Consider the following 21,697-nt stretch of genomic DNA (forward strand, 5'->3'; position numbering starts at 1 on the left):
TTTATGGAGATCCAAACCCCAACTTATGCACACTTTCATTGCAAACAATTTATATTTGCAATCTCACTTCCAAGCTGGTTGGTAGCCATTTGTAACCTCAGCTTGTGGGTTCATTGGGGCGAGTACTTGGAATGAGTTGCAGCAACAATTCCCACAAACAACAATATGGTTTTACTTCTCTTTTACAATTAACATTAAACATCAACATTTAATGTTACAGTTTCAAAGGTCCTGTTCAGGTTGCATTTCGAATTGCTTCTATTTACAGTCTACTGATATTGCCAAGTCCAATTTCTTCTTTTGCAAGTTGGCTGGCTCCCTGCAGAAGCTCCAGGGGCTTGATGAACAGGTTACTAACTTATGATGAAGGTTTCCAGGAGAACTCTCGCACCCATTCCAGCCACAAAAGAAAACCCTGAAACAATAAACTCCAACATTTACAACATAGCAAAACAACAACTACCTTCCCAGTAGTTCCCAACAATATTGAAATTACCTTAACAAGGTGTTAAGGGCTTATAGAAATCAAGGTCCAAGTCTGGTAGCCTTGCTTCTTCTGCAAAAGAGCTCTTGCAGCCTCTCTGCTGCTCCGAGTCTCCACCCCCTTACTGGGTCAACCCATTCTGGGCCAACCCATTCTGGGCATGGGGGTTACATAAGCACATACAGTGAAGCTGCAAGCAAGTAGTTAAAAGTGCAGAAGCTCAACTAATTCATCTGATTACATCAATATTAATTACATTGCATAGCCTTAACTGCCATCTATTATATCCCTAAAGTCAAAATAGGAAGGTAAAAATTGCGTTTACGTGGATGAAGGCAGAGACCTGGTAAACTTTGAAAATATAAAGGCATTATAAATTCATGAAGTACTGAAATCAGGTCTACAACTAAGCAAGAGAACCAAGATTTCCTGTTTAGCTATTCACACACTTTATCATAATTTTATTATCTATTTCATGTAGATTTTAAATGTTTCAGTTTTTTATCCAATCAAAATTGCAATGGGCTACACTTTTGTTGAGAACTTCTTCTTTTTAATTACATAAAAATAAATTTCCCTGCTCTTGAGGCCTTAGACTTTCTCTACTATCTCTGCAAAAAAGCTGCTGAGGCAAATATTATCCCCCACCCCCCACTTTGTCACATTCAAAGCATTGCTACCCTTGCTGAGCTAGAAACGCAAAATGAATTTTTAGCAAAGCCGTGCCTGGCACTTGCATTGTTAATGCGCCTTCAGGCATGTAATTAGCTGAGAAGTTTTATCTTTTCTGTTCTACAGTTTGATCAGAATGCTTAAGCTCAGAGGAACTGTAAAGTATTGACCAGCATCTTCGATAAAAGGAAGTTATAAGAGCCACTTGAAGGTACTTTCATAAACTTGAGTGCACATCATTAGCTTTCCACAGCTATATTAGAAAGGAAGTGCAGCAATAATGATGATTATTTTTGTACCGTAGCCAACAGCCATGAGGTCATTCATTCTCTCTTTTCCTTCATTTACTTTAGAAAGATTTTGGCCTCCTTTTAATAGTAAATGTTTCACCTGTAGTTTAAGTTAACAGATGTACTGTTCTCTTAGTATTAACTCTTGTTGGGAACATGTGGGACCTAACAAGAGAACAGCTAATAGCAACTTGTTTTCAAGTTGTTTGTTGGCCTTGTCTCTCCTGCTGCCTGGGGATGTGTCTAGGAGAGCACACTGGGGAGGGAGTGTCACGATCAATAGAATTTGGAATAGGGGGAGATAAAGTAGTGGGAGAAAAACAGACAAGGCAAAGGGAAGAAACAAAAGACATTTGTGTGCTGGTGCCTCTTCTAGTTCTTCTTTCAGCCAGGGTGATGCTGAAAGATATATCAATATCCCACTGGGCTTTAACATCTTGCTTTTAAATACCAGTTACAGGTGAAGTGGCAGCCATCCAGGGTTTAATTTGGGATTAAAGGACTGTCTTGGCATATATCACTGAGTCCTGGTTGTGGGAGGGGAGAGTTCCCAACTATGCTGCCCAAGGTATTCTGTGATACAACAACATAGGTCTGGCAGGAAAGGAAGTGAAATCACTGTATATTGGAATTCTATCCTCCTGGCTTCATAATCTGGAACTATGCTGGGTTTGAGAGTATGTATCTAGCGGTGGAAGTGTAGGACAGGATTGAAATTCTATTGGTGTATCACCCATCCCACTGCACAGTTCTTCCTGCTTAAGTCTGTGAAGTTGATCTCAGGCATGGTGTTGAGGACTCCTAGGCTGGTTTCCTATGAGATTATAACATTCATGTTCAGGCTACCTTGTCTGTATACAACCATGGGCTTTTGTGGGTAATAATAGAACCAATATACTGTGTAATTACACTTTTGATTTTTTTTTTTTGTTCTGGGTAGGAAAAAAGGTAATCTAAAGGAGGGAGGAGGGTTGAAGATGGTCCCCTTGTCATTGACAAATTACTGCTTTGTAGTGTTTAAGACTTACAGGTGCACCAAGACACAATGGGGGTGAAGAATCAATTATGATGATTTGCACCTATAGCCTGATGGATCCAATAAATTTCAAATGGTGGGGAATTTTGCTGCTGTTGTGGTTGACACTCTTATTGATGCTCTGGTTGACTTCTGGAATGGGCTAATGACCTAGACAGTTAACATGATTGCACCTAGGAATCTACTTTCAAGTTGAAGAGTCCAGTCAGCCCTCTGGCTTACTGAGGGGATCCAGATGATGAAAAGACAGGGGAGATGAATAGTGTAGCAAGTGAGTAGAGAAGGCAAGGGGAAAAGATTCAGGATGAATCTGAAAAGGCACACACTACTGCTCATTTGAAAGCCTTCTCTGTGGCAAAGATGGTGGCAAGCAGCAATATTTTTTATGCCACCATTCTATCCACACAGTATATACATGCATAAATCTTCCAGATCAGGGATCTTCAAACTATGGCCCTCCAGATGTTCATAGACTACAATTCCCATAAGTCCTACCACTTGGCCATGCTAAATGGGAATTGTAGTCCATGAACATCTGGAGGGCCATAGTTTGAAGACCCCTGTTCCAGATTGTCAGAAATCCATTGGATTCTGGCCGAGGGGAGGAGGTAGACTACTCCATAGTTCACTGAAACATTTTGTTAAGCTATATGTGGACAATATCTTTAGTATCCATTTCCAAATTAGACTCTACAATAGCAGAAACTGTACTGGATGGTTCCAAGCTCCTGATTTATGTGATCTTATATCAGGTGCCTTACACTCAGCCAGAATGTGAGACCTGTAGACTAATGAATAACAGTTCAAAACTTATTTATTAGTATTGAAAGTTTAGGACTAGATTTCATGGAACAATGTCAAACTAATAAAGAATATTTGCAATTCTGGAAATGATTGGAGATTATTGAAGAGCTTGCAGACACCAACTTTTCCTTGCTTGCTTCCAAGAAAGTCTGCTCTGCTTCTTGCTGCTTCTGAGTTCTCCATAATGTCCTCTAACTGGACTTTCTTTTTCCTGCAGTCCTCTTGAAACTTACTTACTCTGAGTTCTATGGATCTCTAACACCTTATATGTAACATCTTAGATGTCTGGGAGATTGCTGTCTCCAGCCTTCCAGACACTTAAAACAAAAACAAACTGAAAAAAGGGACTGATATAATAAGTAATGCTGTAGGGCTCTTGCCTATATGGGGTTTCTTAAAGAGACAGGGTCTATCTAATGTTCCCTCTCACAGAATACTGTACAAAACAATTAAGCCCATTCTATCTAAAGGTACAACTGAGGCTTAAATAAAGGAAATTGCAAGGGTGTCTTTAGAGACATGACAGTCCAGTTGTGTGGCATACCTTTCCACATGAGTAGTTTGATGATGTGACAGGATTGTTATATCTTTGCCCCTCCTGGCTGCTTAAATCTGCAGTGAAAGACTGGATCCAGGAGACAGTCAATGGCTTCCTGAAAGTTGAACGGTTGCTCCTGCCTTGAAATGGGCAGTGATGCAACTACTGTTAAAGAACCCTCATCGGAAGCTATCATTTAGTCTGAAATGTCACTATTTTGAGCAAGGAGATAGAACAAATGGTGGATGGCCAACTTCAGAGATTCCTGAATGAAACAGATTGTTTCAGGCCTGGCTGTGAGATTAAAATCCAATCTAGTTTCAGGCCTGGCTGTGAAATTGAAATGGCCTTGGTCACCCTGGTGAATGACATGTGCTAAGAGATGGACAGGGGGAGTACAACCTTGTTAATTTTTCTGGACTTCTCAGTGGCTTTTGATACCATAGATCATTGTATTCTTCTGGATGGCTTTTCAGGGCTGGAACTGAGAAGTGCTGTTCTCACTAGTTTCAATTTTACATTGAGGGTAGGTTTCAGAACGTGGGTCTGAAGTCTGCTGCTCTGCCCCTTTTTTTGCCTAGGGTGTTCCTCAAACTTTAATCTTGTCCTCCATGCTTTTTAAATATATTGGCTGAGCAGCCAATTTGGGCTGAGCAGCCAATACACAGATGACTGCCAGCTCTGACTTGCTCTTCAAGCAGATTGCAGGGAAGATATGAAAATCATGATCATAAGTGCCTGATGGCTGTATGACACCTACTTGTATTGCAAGAAAGTGCAGTTAAATGTTGATGCTATGCTATGCCAACACATCCATGAAAGACCTACCCAGCATTATTTTAGCAGCAATTCCTTGTTGTTTTTCTCCTGAAAACCAGGGGCATAGAATTGCACTGAACTCTTCTATATAATATGTAACTCTGCTTAGGATTGTACTGTAGGAATAGCAAATTATCATTCATACTTACCTTTTTCAAACAATATTTTCTCCTAGATCCATTGCAATGGCCAAATTAATCTTAACCCTATATAATGTTAATAAGAGTATGTAGTTATAGGATTAATTTTGTCTCAGATATGATAGCATGGCAACATATCTCTGTTCAGATAAGAAATCAATTGCCGTTGAAAGGTTCAACAATAAGTACTCTGACATCCCAGATGAAGTTTTGATAGTGAAACACATATGGACTATACACCAGTCACCTTGCATCATTCCACCTCTTATTTGGTTTTCCTGACTTGTAGTTGGTATAACCCTATTTTTCTTCCCCGATGTTGTTTGAGCATCCCAGGAAACACAACTATAAACTACTGCTTGATACGCCTAAAGTAACATCAATAACAATAATGTTTGCTAAGTGCTTGACCAGTGCTCATCTGTCCAGCAGTGGCATGGGTAGCAAAATTGTGTTAAAGTACCAGTATGCAGCTTTAGAAATTTTGAAATATGTATGTATGACATATTCTTGCTATATTTGATAGTTAAATACACACAGTGAGGCATCCTTGTATTTAAGTTTGACTAAACTTCAAAAAGTATGAGGTATATTTTAATTTCCTGTGAAAGCAAAAGTAGGTTCTTCTAGCATTTAGGAGTGAACATATCTTGCCATATGTGATTGATGTTGGTATAGTGTAATCACCCAACATGAATACTGCTATATTATAGCTTAAGAAAGCATAGCTATAAAGAGTGCTTCTATGAACTGAGATCAGTCTGTAAATCAAGGGGAAAATATGAAGAAAATGGTTATTTTGACACATTTTTGAGTAAGTAATAAAACAAACCCATATTTTTTTATTGTTTCTTTGCCTTATATGAAGTCAGAGTCAGAGGTGACATGCAATAAGCTTGCTTTCAGAATCCTGTTTACAGAGCACTCCTTGCGCATTGGAGATAAAGTGACAATGATAAAGGACCGATGCTTGTTGATTACATTAGACAAGACAGGACAAAAAGCTCAGGATGTATTAAAATTGAAGTGAAATTTAAATCCAGGAATAAAAGAATACAAGCAGTATAATGAAAGCAAAAGGCTAAAGAAGAAAGAACTAGGATTGTAAATGGCACCAATAGCTAAGGGCCAAACCGGACATTAATCTGTTCTGCACAAGGCATTCTGAGGACAAAAAAAGGCATCTGGAAAAGAACTCCTCACAGCTTTCTTCTGAATATGTCCCCAGGACATCTTATTTCAGCTCAAGGCATCTTATTTTGAAAACACTAGAAGGAGGACTTTTTTCCTTCAAGTCATCTGCAAGGTGTCTCCTGCTTGGCTGTGCAAACTGCAGGCACCAGGGGGCTTCTTATTTTTCCTGCCTGACTGTTTAGTTTTTTTGTGCTGCACAGAATTACCACTAAATGAATGGGTGGGAAGGAGCCTCTTTTCCCCTCTGCTGCCTCTGCTGTGCAGAAACAACATGAGAGACACCTTTTTTAAAAGGTGTGTGTGGAGTGAAAAGAGGACATTGCCTCTTTTTAGGATGTCCTCTGGATGTCTTTTTTGTGCTGTGCAAAGCAGGAGTCCCCAACCTTTTTTGAGCCTGAGGGCACATTTGGAAATTTGAGACAGTGTGTATGTTTGGCGGTACACAAAATGAGTGCCATAAAATGGCTGTCACAGGAAGTGAAGACTGTCACAAAATGGCTGCCACAGCTTTCTTTCAGTCACACAGTGAAGATCCTTATGCTGTTGCAGCAGTTTCTGCCAAAGCAACATTTCTAAAAAGCCCCACCTGGTCTTACCCATTTTTACAAACACTTGATGAGCACCAGGAAAGGTATCAGACGGCACCATGGAACCCATAGGTGTCACGCTGGAGACCCTGTTATAAAGTATTTTGGTTCACTTTCAAGGTCCCTGACTTGTACTCTCATGTAAGCCTACACATTTTCCCATGTCTCTTTATGCACTCATTGCCCCTGCCACATGAAGAGGTATCAAGTTGATGTGCACTGTCATTTATTCTACTGCTCAACCCACCCCCAGTTCATCCTTGATGCTCAAAGTGAAATGAGAGTAGTTTGCAAATCCTACATTCCTAAGGGAAAAAAGGAATCAGTTTTCCCTCAGCAGTAGGACACTCTCAAAGTCTCTTTCTTCTAAAATTCCATCTTCTGACGAGAATCATTAATGGTAATTTTAAAAAATTAGATAGAAGGCATTGGGAAGACCCATGTAGCAGTGTGATTATAAGAATGAATGTCAGATAACCCCAGTGTGGAAGCATTTGAAATAAGGCAGTCACGCATGAATCCAGATAACATAAAACATTTAGAGCAACATCTGATCAGGCTACCATCTATAAACCAAACCTGTGCAATCTGTGACCCATGAAGGTGCCCAGACTAGGAATATATATAAAAAACCAAATACATAAATATTTGGTTCTTTGCTGTCTACATTCTTTTTGCTTGATTTTGCTCCTCTGGACTGATGTCCCAGTACCCAATAAACATAAAAGATCATAGCATGGGTTTAACTATTTAAAACAGCTGATCTGTGTCATCAGTTCACTGTGATATTTAATTGAGGGCAAGCTCTACTAGGCAATCTAGCCATGTCTGCCTTTTGTTTTGGGAAATCCATCCTGGCTCCAAACCTGGTCAGTGTATGCTTCCAGCCTTGTTTGCCATAGCCCAAACACATTGTGCATAGAGGTGCCCAGCCCCAGGCCCCTTCTCTGATATGCTATGCAGATTCTACCAGGGTCAGAAAAATGTTGATGAGCATTCCTTCACATGACTCATCCATCATAAAGCAAATTACAGACTGTCCAGACTCCAGAAAATGCCTTCCATCACACTCAATGGCTCAGCTTGTTCGCTGCTGCTTCCTATCTATCAGTTTGCAACCCGTCCAATCCCTGCTAAACAAGGGAGTTAGTCTTGCTTAACACCCCTTGATCTACCTGTCAACTATAATTTCACACAGACTCTGATGCAGATCAGTTAAGTACATATTGCAAACTTCAGTAGAGAGATGAACACAGTCACCCTTATACAAGTGAAGCATCTCAAACTTAATTCCCGAATGGGAAATGTAACCCCCCACCACTATCTAAAACTACGTCATGAACAGTGACATCCAGTTTTCACTTAGCTCTCTCAACCTTGGGGGGGCTAACTGGATCTGCTCCCACCAAACATATCTTTGCAAAAGCTCATTCCAACTTAGACTAATCCAGATAACAAAACATTTCTCCTATTTAAATTCTTAATTATCTTGTACCTAAGCATATATCCTTGGGTTTCCATTAAGTCATTCTCACTCAAATGCAGTACAAAGATCTCAGGACAGCTCTCAAGACCTGATGGAAAGAAGGAAGAAGCTGATTCCATAACACCCCTCTGCTGCCACATCACCATACATTGGAAAGGCTCTATTCCCAGCTGCATGACAATTCAAGTGCTGGGAGTTCCTTCTACTGGCCTAAAACACAATGTAGTGTCCCAGTGCAAGAAGTCTGGCTGGGCTTTTCAATATGCTTGCTTTTCCAAAGGAAAATCAAACTTTATATCTGATGCAAATCTTATATGCTTTTGACTTCCATCTCCCTACTTTGTGAATCATCTGCCCTGATGTCCCCAAAGCTGTACATGCTACTCCAATATGAAAGGAATGAGTGTCATATCTGCAGCTGGAATCCCTGAGGATACCAAAATAAATCTGGTTATCAGCCCAAGCTGGAACTGAGTTAAAGGGAAACCATTGTTATATTGAAATAGATAACCTGGCCATTTTTGGCCCCAGAATGGGTAAAAAGTAGATGAATAAAGTTTGTTTTGCCTACTAATCCTGCACACACAACATTTTTCCCTTTTTTGTTTTGAGAGGGATGTCTGCAAAGCTACGGCAACACAAATATGCACATATTGCAGCTTATCTCATCATGACATTGTAGCTTTGAAGACATACCCCTAAAAACAAAAAAGGAAAAACAATATGTGCACAGGATCATCAGGCAGAACAAACTTTACTACTCTACTTTTTACACAGAGATCGCATGCAGATGAGGTGTAAGCAGAGAAAACCTCTGTGGGGAACCTTCACAGAGAATCTGATGAAGCACACAAAATGGTAGGAGTGAACAGTGAAAAGTAAGGTTTGGGCAGGAGAAATAAAAGTGTTTCCTGCCTATTTTTGTTTTCTCAACAGGCAGGAAATGTCTTCAACCCAGGTTAGGGGAAAAGATCACTAGTGTAGAAAAGTTTTAAAAAAACCTGGATAGAAAGAAATAAAACATTCTGAAGACATTTTAGGGAGAGAGAGCTTTAAAATGTCCTCAAGATGTTTTTTTCTGCTGTGTGGAAATCACCAATCATTACCTATTGATGTGTGCTAAATTTGATAAAAAATATCATCAGTTAACTCACCACAGTTGCAAGAGCACAGTAAAATTAGAATGGAGAGAAGGAGCTTTTATTGCAATAAATAGCAAAACCTTTGATGAATGTTGGTGCTGTAATCTGTTTTTAATAAGCACTAAGTGCTGCTTCTTATATAAAGCTTCTTTAGTAGAGTTATGAAAATGTGTTTCATAAAACGAACTGAAAATGTCTGCTTGTAATCCACAAATCCAAAACACATTCTATAGGAAAGTTCAAAGGGTATTGGCTACATTAAATGGGACATCCCCACAATTTGATACTTCCAGATATTTGTCCTGGAATCTACTTTAAGTGTCTGAATTCAACTTGACCATGTGAAGAAACATCAAGGGTTGTTTTAAGTATATGCAAAACACTTCCCCTTTTCTCTATGCAACAGAAACAATTCTTCAAAGATAAGGCGTGAAAATGGATATGAAGGAAGCATTATGCACTGATCATAATATTGTAATATAACATCCCTTGTAGGCAAATAGTCTCATTCTTTGTAAAATATTGCTGGATTGATTGAACAACACAAAGGCTTATTTGGTCCCATATTTCAACACTGTACTGGAATTCTAAGAAAGAATATAATAAAATGAGAAAAAAAATTATTGTCACAGATCACCATCTAAATCAGTTTCCCAGAATAATGAGTTTCTAATAACAAATGAACTCCCCAAAGGAATTTAATGCCAAAACATTGCATTTTTTCAGCCATTTTCAGTTGAATTAATGCCAAAGATTAATGGCAATATACCATTGTTATACTTTCTTTGGCTTTTAAAAATTAATTGGTTATAGTTGAGGAAGTAAAAGGTCACTGGTTACTACACCTTAAAGTATTGATCATGGTTGTGAATATTACTTTTAAAAACAATATATATTGTTCTGCTGCAGTTGCAGAAACAAGACCTAACAAAGAAGGAAGAGGATTTTTGGAAGTTCAAATATATAAAGCACATAATCAGGCACTCTTTCAGAAGCACCTGGATCAAAGTAATATTTATGTATAAATGAAGGTTAGTTATTTTTTAATAATACACCTCCTATTTGTTAGCTAAATGTGATCATTTCCCAGAATTTCAAGGTCCTTTCTCATGTATATTGTACTGAAAACTTAACTTGGGCATACAAATAAACATTTTACCAATGCATATGTTCACACATCTTGGGATCAGAAATAATGTCACATAGTGGGAAATATTAAATGTCTAGCTTTGCCATGAATCGGATAACTGGTCTATCTAGCTAATTAATATGCCTGTTAGCTTGATAGATCAATGTTTACAGTCTGTTGTGGAGGTCCCTTATAGTTCTATTGCCTGAGATCTTTCAAATGGGGAGTGCATGAGTTAAATTTGGGACCGTCTATATGCATTGTTTTTATGATCTGCCTCTGAGCTATGACATCTTTTGAAAGCATGCCAGCAGAAGCAACAGTCTGTTATGATACAAACACAACTGAATACATTGGAAAGGATATGATGCTATACTCAAAAAGCTGTCATATGGGGCTTGTGGAAGTGGTGAGTAGGTATTACATATAAAATCATTATTACAGCTTTTTATTGATGTCCAGTTCCTAAATATATTCTCAAAGTTTGGAATTTTTTGTTTGTTTTTTAACTTACCTCAAGCACAGGAATTTGTAGAACAGCAGCTGTATTTGTCTGGTAAATGGGATTATATAATCAATTGAAATATTAACCAATTATAGAATAATTTTGATAAGAAAACATTGCAACCAATGTAAAGGAACCTACCAGTCTTGGAATTCCTCCCAGCTTTTGGAAACAAACTTATTTCATTTTTAACATGACATGGGTTGAAAATGCTAAAGATGGGGAATCAGAGGGGAAAGCTGACTATTACTTTATAGATGTGAAAATAGCTGTCTACTGCAACCCTAATGAATAAATGAAATAATCAAATTTTTGCCTGACTAGTGTTCAGTATAATTACACATAAATGACTTTCATATAATAATTCCATCATTAAAAAGCACATACACACAAAGTGGATACACAGAGAGAGAGACTGCTAGAAAAATTAAGATAATAAACAGTTATTGTAAGGGATTTCTCTTGGGTGATTATAGAACTGTTAATTTAAGTTAGTAGTTCACTAGGAATGATAGATAACGTGCATTAACATTTTCTGATTACTATTCCAATAGGCTTTGTAAGTTTTCTCCAAACTGGACTTCAAGATAGGGTGTTTACAACTTCTTTGTTCTTTCTCTCTGTGCGAAAGAAAAAAAAATCAGGAGTGCAGTTTTCAGTTTCAAGTAAGCCCCACAAAATAATCTTTAAATTGATGGTAAGCTTAACATAGTTTCCTCAATTCCCACTGTTTTTTTAAATGATGTGAAGTATTTTAGCAGTTGGTGAGAACCTGTGTTAAGCCTGAACAATTAGAAATCACTATATGTCAGTACTGTGATTTAAAAAAAAATCATCATATGGATTCTCCTTACCCAGTATAAAACCGGTTATGATTTTTCTGTCTAGCTGTTATGCCTAGCTTGCACTATGCTGTAGATTTTATGAGGAGGGAGCTCCAGTGGAGTTTTTGCTCTGGGTGGTGGCACCAAATTTGCAGCAGGGCTGCTGCTGACTCTCCTCACAGGAACAAACCAACTCTGCTGAACTTTGGTTGAGAGGGGTGTCAGGCCAGACCCGTATCTAGCCCTGATCAGTTATGTTTATAAAGACTAGTAAGGAAAAGAATACCAAAAATCAGGCTTTAAACAGAAATACATGTTTTCACAGTGCAGAAGTAGATCTCTGAAAGGGTGCTCTCTCTAAGGCCCTTTCCACACAGCGGAAAGGGCGCCTCTCCACTGGCAGAAATTATGAGGGGGCCGTTCACACAGGAACATGCGAGCGGCCCCCGCAGAGGCCAGCACAGAAGAGGTGGCTCCACACAGAGCCGCCTCTTCTGCGTCCCCCCACTCCCCTCATCCTCCAACTTCGGTCTGGAGGGCTGCAGGGACCCACCCATGCTGCCCTCCAACCTCCAGGGGTCAGAGGGCAGTGTGGGTGGGTCTCAGCAGCTTTCCAGACCGACGCTGGAGGACAAGGTGAGTGGGGGGGACGGGAAAGTGGCGCCTTCAGCGCGGAAGACGAAGCTTTCCGAAAACCTTCCTCGGGAAGGGAGGTGGAAAGCGGCACCTTCACACCACTTGGGGCTGCACAGGACAGTGCTGCTGCATTGCAGCAGCACTGCCTGTGTAAACAGCTCCCCAGGGACCGGTGTTTTTCTGTTCCTGGGCCGCTGTTTTTGGCCCCATGCAGAAAGGGCCTAAGAGAGTCACAGTCAACCAGACAACTACCTTCAACTTTTATAGATACAACAAATACATATGTCATAATTTATAATCATACCTGCATACATAACCCATATAATCATAATTCTCCCACATATGCTTTCTTCCTTAGCATTAAAATCAAACTGGCAAATCTGATTCTCTTACACAAAAGCTGGAATTTTCCTCTGCTCTTTGGCTAGTTTGTCCCTCCCATAGGTAGTGTCACAAATATTACACCCATGCATACTCCAACTCACTAGGTGAGTATCATTTTAACATTGGCCCCTTCCGCACACGCAAAATAATGCGTTTTCAAACCACTTTCACAACTGTTTGCAAGTGGATTTTGCCATTCTGCACAGCTTCAAAGAGCACTGAAAGCAGTTTGAAAGTGCATTATTCTGCTTGTGCGGAATGAGCCATTATCTTACTATCACAAATATACAAAAAATGTTTATTTATTTATTTATTTATTTATTTATTTATTTATTTATTTATTTATTGATTGATTGATTGATTGATTGATTGATTGATTGTATTTGTATACCACCCTCCCTGAAGGCTCAGGGCGGTTTCCAACAAAATAAAAATTTAAAACATCATATATATATAAGTTAATTAAAATACATAAAATACATAAAATATTAAACTAGAGATGGCATCAATAGCTATTCCTATTCCCCTTTATGAAACTCCAACGGAAGCCAGATGTTTGCTTTTTATCACTGTTGATATTATCATCCCCGCTGGCACATTAAACGCTTCATGGAATAGGTCCGCTTTTAAGCAGGCCCTGCAGAAACTTTGTAACTCCTAAGTAGGGGCTCCTGATCTCACCTTGGAAGCCTGTTCCACCAGGTAGGGGCCAGAGCCGTAAAAGCCCTGGCCCTTGTAGAGGCCAGCCGGATCGCCTTGGGGCCAGGGATTACCAGTAGGTCCGCCTCTGATGAACGGAGGGGCCTAGAAGGGCGATATAGGGAGAGACGGTCCCTTAGATATGCAGGTACATACACATTAGTAAGTACACCGTCAGGTATGGCTATAAAACCTCTAGATTAGGTTTTTATTTCGGCAGTCCTTTGTCAAGCCAATCTGAAATATACAAATACAAGTGTCAATTAATCCTTTCATTTTCATATAATTAAACAAAAATCCAAAGAACCCTCCTAATGCACTTACAATTGTTGTACAAAGTATTCTTTTTCTTACTCCTCTAGGAGCACAACTGTTTTTTCTTACACTATACAAAACATACACCATTCATATTAATCAATATCAAACCTAAATGTTCATATCAATAATAATACAACATTTCTTTTCATTGTAAAAAAAATTCACTCTTAGATAGTTTCCAAACTGAATTTCAAGTTTCACTCTCAATGGCCTCTTCTTCTATAAGACTCAAAACAAAAGGGGAGAGAAGAAAGAAAAAAGATGAGGAATAAAATTCAAAAAAATATATTTGTTCTAAGCTGTTACAAAGTAATCAAATACCTTTCCACCATTATATATAAGTACACCTCTCTACTAAATAGTCCCTTCTCTCTGATACATCAGTACATCTCTATGTGAGAGCACAATACAAGTTTCCACAGTATATACTGGTTAATTGTTCCCAGCTGTGGTACCAGCTGTAATTACAGAAATGTGGAGTATTCAATTGCAGAATTGAGTCCTTGTGGGGTTGTTGTTCCTAATTCAAAAATCAGCCTTGTCTCTCTTTGCTTCAATTTTCTTCTTATGTCCATTGAACAATCCCCTGTAGCAACTGTTTCTATTACTGTAAATTTCAGGGATTCAGGTGAGTGGTTGTTTGCCAAAAAGTGGTCCACCAGAGGAGCTCCTTGTACTTTGTTGCGTATTCTTGATAGATGTTCCAAAATTCTGACACGTATTTCCCTAGATGTTTCCCCTATATACAACAAGTTGCATTCACACTTGATTTTATATATATATATCACATTCTTTGTTCTGCATGTGGAAAAATGCTTCAATGTTTTGAACCACCCTCTGTCTTCACACCGCTTGGGGCTGCACAGGACGGTGCTGCTGCATTGCAGCAGCACTGCCTGTGTAAACAGCTCCCCAGGGACCAGTGTTTTTCTGTTCCTGGGCCACTGTTTTTGGCCCCATGCAGAAAGGGCCTAAGAGAGTCACAGTCAACCAGACAACTACCTTCATCTTTTATAGATACAACAAATACATATGTCATAATTTATAATCATACCTGCATACATAACCCATATAATCATAATTCTCCCACATATGCTTTCTTCCTTAGCATTAAAATCAAACTGGCTAGTCTGATTCTCTTTTCCTCTGCTCTTTGGCTAGTTTGTCCCTCCCATAGGTAGGGCAATAAACTGAATTCTGAATTTGGTTTTAATCAAGATAAACAGTCTCCAGCATTCCTAAGGGTGGGTTTATTTCCAGGGAATATTTCACATACAACTTATTCACTTTAAAAGGTTAAAAATGATTCTGACAATTATAATATGTGATTCTAGTAGAAGACATGTTATACACACACACACACACACACACTTTTCATATATTTCACTATCATTTCAGTGTTCATTAAAATATAGAAAAACACATTTTCAATTATCTGATTAGATTCATTTTTATTCTAATCTTTGATCTTTTCATTTCTGTGTTTATTCACGTAGGCTATCTTATATAGCTAATTATGCCTAATAGGTCTATTAGATATGTCTTTTGTCATGGTTTAGCCCTTAGTGACATGATCTTTCTTAGTGATATATTTTCTTCATGACCAGTTGGCCTAGAGAGAAAACTCTCTTAAATCTCTGGTTACATAAATCCCTTATTCTTTAATATTGTGGTGATTCCCCTCCCCCTCCTGTGGCCATGCTGGGCTGACAAGGCTCGCCCCAATCTGGCCCTTTCCGGGAGGTGATGGACTCCCCTCGTCTGTGGCCCCTCGGCCTTTGGGGCTCCCAATGTGGGTCAGCCTGCTCTAAACCATACAGGGTGCCTCCTCGCAGGGTGAGGGCAGCCCTCACTCCCTGGGGTTTCTTCCTACTGGTGTTTGGGAGTGGCTGCCCCCCTACTGGGGTCTGCTGCCCTCTTCCCAGCCAGCTGCTCTACCCTCCTTGGACTCCTCCCTTCCCCCACCAAGGCACTTCCGCACTCTCCTTCGTGCTCTCTCGCTCCTCCTCCTTCTGTTCCTCCACTCTCTCTCACTCCTCCTTCTGCTCCCCCACTCTCTCTCACTCCTCCTCCTTCTGCTCCCCCACTCTCTCTCACTCCTCCTCCTTCTGCTCCCCCACTCTCTCTCACTCCTATTTCCTCTGCTTCATCGCTCTTTCTCTCTCTGGTCCACCTCCTTTCCCCCACGATGCTTTCCCCAACCTCCCTGGACTCCCGCACAACCCTCCCATGCCCTGCTGCGGCCAGCCTCGCTCTCCCGGCGGTTCTCGCCTTTTGAAGGCTTCCCGGGTCTTCGGGGGCGTTCCCAGCCTCGCTGTCGTCCTGGCCGCGCTCCGGCGATTGTGAGAGGCGCGGCAGCTGCCGGCTAAGCCGCAGCTTTTCCTCGTCGTGCCCGTCATCCGCCGGCTCCGCCCCCCCGCTGGTGCTTCTGCCGCGGGTCGGGGCATTGCACCAGACGGAGCCAAGGCCATCAAGGCCAGCTGCCCCCTCAGCCTCAGGTTATCAAGTCCGGGCTGCGAAGCCAGCACGGGCGCACTCACTCGGACAAATATAAAATACAATTTTACGCCTATTTTCATGCTATGGTCACACAAGCAAAGGAAAACTTGGTGCACACAGTATTGGGCACCCACCATCCAAACTTCAGCAAAGTGGTTTGTCACCAGCAGCCCTGTGACAAATTTGATACCCTATCTAGAGCAAGATACCCTACCTAGAGCAAGACAGCTACCAAAGCCCACAAGAAAATATCCAGCAGAGTTTCAGTTTCTTTCTAAATAGGATATAAGCAAGTTCAAATAAGATTGAAGGTTCTGGGTTTACAAATAGTTTAATAGTGTAAAGATTCGCAGAAAGGAGCATAAAAATGAATCAATGTAATATAGGAACAGGGTGGGTTTGGGAGACCATTCTGATAACAGCACTCAGGTTTGTTTGGTTTGGTTTAGGAGGCCAGTGCTATGGGTCAAAGAGGTAGCCCCAATCTCCCATTAGAAACCATTGGAAACAATGGGAGATGGGGCACCCCCTTTGGGAGCCCATAAAATTAGATCCTGTGAACCAAACTTCACCAATGGTCCCCCAAAGCTACCCTGTAAGTTTGTGCCGCTTCCTTGAAAAACGCATCCTCTACAAGTAGAAAACCAGAGGAAAAAATAAACCCTGTGTCTTAAACGTATCTGTGGCTTAAATGGATCTGTGGCTTAAATGGATCTGAACTTGTAGTCTTTCAAATGCTATCATAAATTCTAGTTTGTTCTTATTAATTCAGCCTCCATACAAGAGCGTAATTATCTTGTGAGGTCTCGTCCATATTCTGGAATCCTATTCAAAGTTATACTAGGTTTTCAATCAGTACTGCAAATATTTTCTTACATATATATAATGCACTAATATACTTCAATACTGGTTTACTCAGTTTGATTCATCTGAACCTTACTTCTCAATTATCTCTTGTGCCACCTGTTTCTATATTACCTTAATTCCGTTTTTATGCTCCTTTCTGTGAATCTTTTCTTTATTTAAGAGGGTGTGCTAACATGCCTGGTTATTGCCTATGTTGCTATTGTTTAAATTTATTCCATCCCATCATCGCTTTTGCTCCACCAATTATTTCTGTGTCTAGGAAAAAACATTTTATATGTTAAATGTTACTTACTATACAGGCTTAAACACCACGGATGCAATCCAGGACCATTAACACTGAAAGAAGATATGCTGTTAATTTCAGTACAAGGTGAATTGCACACTGTATTATCATTTCTTGCTGTGTAATTTTCAATTATTCACTTTAGCCATCCAAAGATAATGTTATTGGGATAATAATGGAAAAATGAAAATAAATTTTGCATTGTTTTATGGTCTGTTATGCAGAAATTAAATACATTGGTTTTGATCCAAAATCCCATTGGTAGAGCTATCCTCATAGAATGAAACTACTCCTACTGACTTTCCCACTGAACTTTCTGAAATGCTGTTCATGAGAATACAGGTGATCCTTCAGAAAAGTGTGGGGAACAGTGGAAGTGGAAACTCCTTCCTGTTCCATCAGGCTTTTACTAGCACCAATGACCTTTGGATGACCTTTCAATCCTACCTGTTATAAACTATGCATATTTTACTAAATGTAGAATTGTACACAGTATCCAACATTTTATTCTGAATTTGGATACAAGAGTGCCAAGTTTTACTCTTTATAATGCTGTAGTGTTTATGGCTGCGGTTACACTTTTGAAATTTGTAAGGACAAGCCTCAAATGTAGAAAAGCTCCATTTTTTTCTGTCTCTCCTGATTATTTGCAGGAAACCTTGACAGGTGTCATCAACCCACTACCACCACCACACAGTTGGTAGCATCCATATGATTCAGCAACATCAAATTTGCACTGTGAGTAAATTTGTCAGCTGTAGTACCTTTTTTGTGAAGACAAGCAAGCAAGTCAGATCACTGAGGAGAAAAAATCTTGCTTGTCAATTATGAAAGGCACTTCTGCATAGTTCTTCTGCATAGTTCTTACTACCATTTATTTTAAAATACAAATTTGCATTACTGGACAATGGTGGTCCCCAGAAAACAGAATGAAGAAGAGTACAATTTTGCCAAGGGTGGTAGCAGAATTCTTGAATAATTGTAGTATTGAATGAGACACCTCAGTGAGTAACGTGGGAACAAGAGGAGTCTTGCCAAAAGGTAAATTGTGATACCAGGTTTCACAGAGTTCAAAGAGTAGATGAAGGAAGTAGAAACTGCTTACAGACAACAGTATGGTATTTGAAAAGGAGAATTACTAAAGAAAAATGGCATGCACACCCAGTAATAAACCCAGGTCTGATTGTGAACGTATGATTGACAGAGCTGCGTCAATTGTTGACCTCCATTGAATGTGTCATGTATAATGTATGGCTTGGATTTTATGACATCATTTTCCTTGCACTTACTCTGGCCAGTGCAGAGGGTGCCATCTGCTGCTGCACTCACTTCCTTTGATTCTAACATTTATGTTCACACAATGATTCTTTGGCTCATTCCGCACACACAGAATAATGCACTTTCAAACTGCTTTCAGTGTTCTTTGAAGCTGTGCGGAATGGCAAAATCCACTTGCAAACAGTTGTGAAAGTGGTTTGAAAACGCATTATTTTGCATGTGCGGAAGGGGCCTTTGAAAAAAAGTGGTCTGAAGCAATTTGAAGTACTAGTGACAAAGGATGTGACCACTGCAAGATAAGTGCAAGGGGAAAGATTTTGTATGATCCAAGCATATGCGTTTACAAGCATGGGTTTGCCTAATTCATCCATGGCATTTTTGTAGGTATAACGCTAAAATTACTAAGGTACCCAAAAGTATTACTTTTAACAATATGACAGAATTCCAAATACATGTTCTGAATAAACATATGTCAGTTGTGATTATACAGTGCCTTTATTGCTCACTTAACTTGTTCTGCACATACAGGGTGCAAAGCAAAATGTACAATGGTCAGGAAGTCAAGTTAAAAGTTAAAGCCTAGCATTTATCTTTGATCTCTTGGATAACATGCACATATTGACTGTTAACATCAGTTTATGGGGGGATGAACATACTCATTGTTTGACTTTTTTTCATTTTCACATTTAACAAAAATGAATTTCATTGTCTGTTCTGCCTCCTGTTTCAGAAATACATCTGGAATCTTTTCTGACTGCATTCATTATGAGTTTACCTCACTAGATCATGCATTTCTCTAATCCTTTCACATCAGAACAAATATAGCCTCATATGATTATGAAATTTGACTGCTAGCGGTTGTACTGAGCAACCAAAAGGACCCAGGTTTTGATGTCTTTATTGTGCTACAGAAGAAAAACCAGTTTCTGTGTACCATCATATAGTAAGATGACACTGGAGTAGATGCTATCATACTTTTAACTTGAAGTAGCAGCTCTTACAGTAGCACTGAAACATCTGTTTCAGTACTGACCACTCTGGTAGTAGATCCCCAGGGTACTGAAAAGAGACAGGTCTTTTCAAAGCATCACTATTTGAGATGTCTTAATTTGAGATGCCAGGATCTGAATCTGAACCAAAACATGACTGAACTTCTATTAGCATGGGTGAAAGATCTGAACTTCTTCCAGTAGGCATGTTCAGCATATTCAGTGAATCACCCTTTTAGCATTCAATAACATTAACACTGCCCATATTATGAAACATAATGTATGCAGTAAATACAAACACTGGAACAATTATTTAGTAGTTGAAGCTAAATGGAGAACCTTTTTGTAATGCATCATACAATTAAACCATGTCATAGAGTATATGATTAATATATTCATATTGTGATTTTTAATCCATTGTGGGTTTTGCTTTTTGTCAGCACCTACCCAGATACTCTTCTTTTTGAAAAGCAAAGAAAACAAAGAAAATTTGAATTTAAAAGCAAAAAACTATGCTGTACATTTATTTTTTACTGAACAAAGCAGAAAACAAAAGCTGTTCATGTTTTACATTAGCATGCATAAGTTATTTATGCTGTGAAATACCTATTGTAGTACACAAAAATAACAAAAAACCCACCCACCCCCCAAAAAGCCAAACACCAGAAGAGTAGGAAATGTTAGGATATAAAATTAAATTGAGTCCTTGTTTATCATTTCTATGCTGTCTTATGTGAACTGAGTTTAAATACCTAAAGGCTGGCTGCTCTTCAAAGGCCCATGAAATCACATGAGAAAGCTATATGCCTTTTCTTTCATGGGACTCAGATCCAGATAACTCCTTAAGGACTGTCCTATTTCTTGCCTGTGCCCTTTAATATTTGAGACAATATGTCTAATTTTTAATGTTCAACATTTGTTTGAACATCATACACCAATACCATAAAATAATGGGCAATATTACATGGTGGCAGAAAATAACTGTTGCTTAACTAGAAGTCCAAAACATGTTTTAGCAACATTGAACATCATGATATTTATGACTATCTTTTAACTATATGAAAAATGAAACAATTCTGCAGGTAATGATGATTACTAAAATTAATTCTGAAAGGGCTTTAAACAAACAGGTTGTCTATTAAAATGTTAAAATGTTCAGGAAAAAAGATCTGGATATTCATTACTTACTTACAATTTTCCTAATTCTTTAAATACAATTTGTTCCTGCTAGCCATGATCCAGGCTGTTGATGAATACACTATGCCAGTACCACGGCCTTTTGATCTCCACTCTTGAAAAACTTCCAGAGATTGATTCATTAAGGAGGGTGGGAAAATGGCTGGAACTTCTTCTGCATATACATGCTGTTCCCAGGGTTTAGAATGTGGCGGTGGAATGTGCCATCAAGTCACAGCTGACATGTCAATCCACCCTTGGAATTTTCAAGGCAAGAGACATTCAGAAGTGATTTGCCACTGTCTGCATGTGCTGAGACAGTTCTTAGAGAACTGAGACTGCCACTTTTAACCACTACATCTTGCTGGCTCCCTTAGGATTTGGAATACTGTCAAGTAATACCAGAACAACGAAGTGAAACTACTGTGGTTCAGAAGATGAGTGCACTTTTTTTTCTGTAAGAAGTCCCAGGTTCATCTCTGGAATCAGTACGATGGGAAAGAAACTGCTCTGCTTGAGATTTTGGAAAACTGCTTGCTGTCAGAATGGTCAGTTGTGAGCTACAGGGACCTACGATCTGACTAATAGTCAAAAAGGCCATGGGATAAAATAAGCATTTCAGGAAAACAAAATTAGTATTGTTGCAGCTGCAATGGAGACCCTTTTGCTTTATGCGTTTATCATCCAAGTCAATAAACAGTTTTGTACTGATTACTTGTGGCATCTGTACGAGTTTATTATCATCTGTGCCAAAGAAGGGCACAGAATTATATTATGAAGAACTCCAAAGAAAGAAGACAATAAATATACATACATTATAATTGCTTTACCACATGCCAGACAAATTGCACAGTGGGACTAAATAAGTCCCTGCTAGCTACTTTCAGATGAAAAATTCATAAAGGGGAGGAATATTTC

The 21,697-nt window shown here is 39.3% G+C and overlaps 1 long non-coding RNA gene across 1 annotated transcript; it reads left to right on the forward strand.

The window, feature by feature from the left end:
* Nucleotides 1–10,627: 10,627 nt before the first annotated feature.
* Nucleotides 10,628–21,452, forward strand: LOC125440177. Its single transcript, XR_007245649.1, has 4 exons — nucleotides 10,628–10,730; nucleotides 17,353–17,423; nucleotides 17,990–18,074; nucleotides 21,157–21,452. It is a non-coding gene; the product is annotated as an uncharacterized LOC125440177 (long non-coding RNA).
* Nucleotides 21,453–21,697: the final 245 nt, after the last annotated feature.

The sequence above is a fragment of the Sphaerodactylus townsendi genome, linkage group LG10, assembly GCF_021028975.2.
Source record: "Sphaerodactylus townsendi isolate TG3544 linkage group LG10, MPM_Stown_v2.3, whole genome shotgun sequence".
NCBI lineage: Eukaryota > Metazoa > Chordata > Lepidosauria > Squamata > Sphaerodactylidae > Sphaerodactylus > Sphaerodactylus townsendi.